At 39.8% G+C, this 3,482-nt stretch overlaps 1 pseudogene; it reads left to right on the top strand.

Annotated features, from left to right (window-relative positions):
- Positions 1 to 2,056: 2,056 nt before the first annotated feature.
- On the top strand, positions 2,057 to 2,156 carry LOC113307239 (annotated as a pseudogene).
- The last annotated feature ends 1,326 nt before the right edge of the window (positions 2,157 to 3,482 follow it).

Below are 3,482 nucleotides of genomic sequence, written 5' to 3'. Positions count from 1 at the left end.
CTAATACAATTCCTGATTTAACCATGAAATGGCATTTTTCCCAATTAAGCACTAATTTTTTTTCCTTACACCTAGTCAACACTAATGTCAAATGATGCAAGCACTCATCGAAAGATGAACCAAACACTGAAAAATCATCCATAAACACCTCTAAGAACCGTTCTACCATATCAGAAAATATGTTCATCATACAACGCTGAAAAGTTACAGGGGCATTACATAGCCATCTATCAGTGTCTAACACAGGGGTAGAATCTAATAGAGCATTCACCTATTCAATAGTGCTATCGTCTTCAAAATATAAACCAAAATGGGATAGACAACTTTCTAATGGGTCTTCAGACAAGATGTTTGGTAATGACTCCTGAACTAAGGCTTCTATCATGTTCACCTCCTCAACACATGTGTCATCTAGCTCATGAGGTTGCTTACTGACATTAAAAATGTTCATCTCCATAGTCATATTGCCAAAAGATAAACTCATCACACCATTTCGACAGTTAATGATCGCATTAGACGTAGCTAAAAAAGGGCGACCTAAAATCACAGGTATCTGGTTCTCTGGGTCAGGGACAAGTTGGGTATCTAGGACCACTAAATCCACTGGATAAATAAACTTGTCGACCTCAATAATAACATCCTCGATGACACCTCGAGGGATTTTAACAAACCTATCAGCTAACTGCAGTGTCATCTGAGTAGGTTTCATTTCACCAAGTCCTAGCTGTAAGTATACATGGAATGGCAGTAAGTTCACACTGGCTCCTAAGTCAAGTAAAGCTTTTTCTACCCGGAAGTTACCTATTGTGCAAGCAATGGTAGGAGAACCTGGGTCTTTGTACTTTGGAGTTGTGGTGTTCTGAATGATTGAACTTACGTGACTAGCTAAAAAGGCTTTCTTATGGACGCTAAGTTTTCGCTTTCGCGTACACATATCCTTAAGGAACTTGACATAATCAGGAATTTTCCTAATTGCATCTAATAAGGGAAGGTTTATGGTAACTTGCTTAAAAACCTCCACTATGTCATTAAAGTTCGATTCCTTCTTTGTTGGTACTAATAACTGAGTAAATGGGGCTCTAGGCCTAAAATCATACCTTTCAGGAACCGAATTCGCATCATGAGAAACTTTATCAGTCTCTTCATCTACTGGTCCTGAGAGGTGAGATCCCGAGAGGTGAACTACAATATGTTCACTATCGGGCATGGTTACCTTATTGTCTACAACTCTACCACTTCTAAGGGTTCTAACAGTATTCAATTGATTCGATGGTTTTGCACCTAATTCATGAACTCCTCTAGGGTTGGGTTGTGTTTGACTAGGAAACTTACCTTTTTCTCTCAAAGAATCACTTATCATACCAACCTGGGTTTTTAACTCGGAAATAGCCTGACTATTTTCTTGTCCTACCCTGTTACTAGCTTGTAGACTCTATTCTACGGATAACTGGAATTCTGCAGTTTGCTGAGTTAACAAGGCGAGAGATTCCTCTAAACTTGGGATTTTCTTATTTGACTGATTCTGAAACTGAGCTAGTCCTGAAGGATTCTTAGTATAGCCAAAACCTGGCGGAGCATTAGAATCACTAAACTGACCTTGACTTTGGCCCTTAGACCACGAAAGGTTCGGATGGTTTCTACAACCAGGATTATAGGTTTCTGAATATGGTTCAATCTTTTGACGGTTATCAAATCTAGTGTTATTATAAAGAGCATTGGCCTGCTCTTCAATATTCTGGCCTTCCCAAAAAGGCTCCACTCTACCACTAGTCTGGCCCACTTCTAAGGCTTCTAACCTTTTTGCTATAGCAGCAATTTTGGCATCTGATTCATAGCCTCCTTCTACCCTATTGACGTTTCCTCTACTTAAAATAATTGTTTTCTGGGTGCCCTACTATTTTCCCATTGCTGGGTTTTTTCGGAGATTTCATTAAAAAATTCCATCGCCGCATCAACAGTTTGGTTTTCAAATCCACCGGTGCATAAAGACTCAACCATGGTCGTTGTGGAATAATCTAAACCCTCATAAAGGATCTGAACTATCCTAACCTTTTCTAAACCATGATGAGGACACTGGGATAATAAATCATTGAACCTTTCCAAATACATATATAAAGATTCTCCCTCTTGTTGTGAAAATGTGCATATTTGCGTCCTAATAGACGATGTTTTGTGCCTAGGGAAGAACTTATTGAAAAAGGCAGATGTAAGTTGTTCATATGTTTCAATTGACTTGGAGTCCAAACTATACAGCCATGACTTGGCCTTATCTTTCAGGGAAAATGGGAATAACCTATGTTTCAAAGCATCATCATCTAAGCCTCTAATTCTTATAGTACTAAAAATTTCCTCAAAATCCCTAACATGGTAATAAGAGTTTTAATTTTCTTTCCCTAAAAAGATTGGGAGCATCTGTAAGGTCCCAGGTTTCAGTTCATAGGGTGCCTCCGTTTCAGCTAACTTAATACACGAAGGACGGGTAGTCCTAGTTGGATGCAACAAAGTTTTCAAAGTTTCCATTTCTGGCGCTATCGAAGCAACAGGGATTCTCTCCTCAGTCAAAGAACATTCAAAAACAGACTCTTCAAAAGCCGGACTTTCTAGATTAAGGTAATCGAGACGCTTCGAACTACTAGGTTTCTCTTTAACAAATCTACCTAGTGCGTCTCTTTTACGTTCAGGCATACAATAGAATTTTCTAAATTGGAAGGGTAAGAAAACACGGATCAAGGCCGACTCAACCAAATCAAACCTATTGATTTCTAGCAAACCAAAAGCATGATGGCTCCACTTAGATTGTTTCTAGACCAGCTTCTAATCCTTCGAACGGGAATTCGTTACAATTTAAGCAAACCCCTCTGGAATCAATCCGAGTTAACGTAAGTTTAATAGAGGCGAGGAAGCTCGGTGGAGCTTTGATACCCAAGGCATCACCGGTATTACAAGGCGGCACAGTCACGCATTCAACTTACAGAAACCGTCAATAACTTCGAAGTATGCTTAAAAGAGTAACCAATATTTTTCGAATGACTTTCCTGTTAAGCTCGTTACCCTATCGGTCTCGTTCTAGTCAAAATTTTAGGCTTAGGTTCGCGTAGGTTACGTGTTCCTAAAGCGGGCAAGAAGAGAACGGTGATGAAATCCGAACCCTTATCTTGTATGGCCAGGCCTTGCCCTTTACTAGAAAAATAAATGTCCGTATTCAGTCCTCAACATATATGCATACGAAGGAGTCCAATAACTCGCTGACAGGGGATTCGCGAGTGTTTAGAATCTTACCTCCCGTTCCAGACGGGGGATGAATCGGTTGTAGTCGACTCGGGCCACTGACTCCGATGTCTAGTGTACGAACCCAAGGTGCAGAGACAATATCGAAATTGTCCTCCTTCTCTGCAAACAGTTTATATTTAAAGTACCCTTCCGTAGGGTAATAAAAAAAATAATGTCCCAAAGTCCAAAAGTCCAAAAGTCCAAAAAAAATA

The sequence above is a fragment of the Papaver somniferum genome, chromosome 8, assembly GCF_003573695.1.
Source record: "Papaver somniferum cultivar HN1 chromosome 8, ASM357369v1, whole genome shotgun sequence".
NCBI lineage: Eukaryota > Viridiplantae > Streptophyta > Magnoliopsida > Ranunculales > Papaveraceae > Papaver > Papaver somniferum.
The sequence above is the reverse complement of the archived record's forward strand: the minus strand, read 5'-3'. Positions and strand labels throughout refer to the sequence as shown.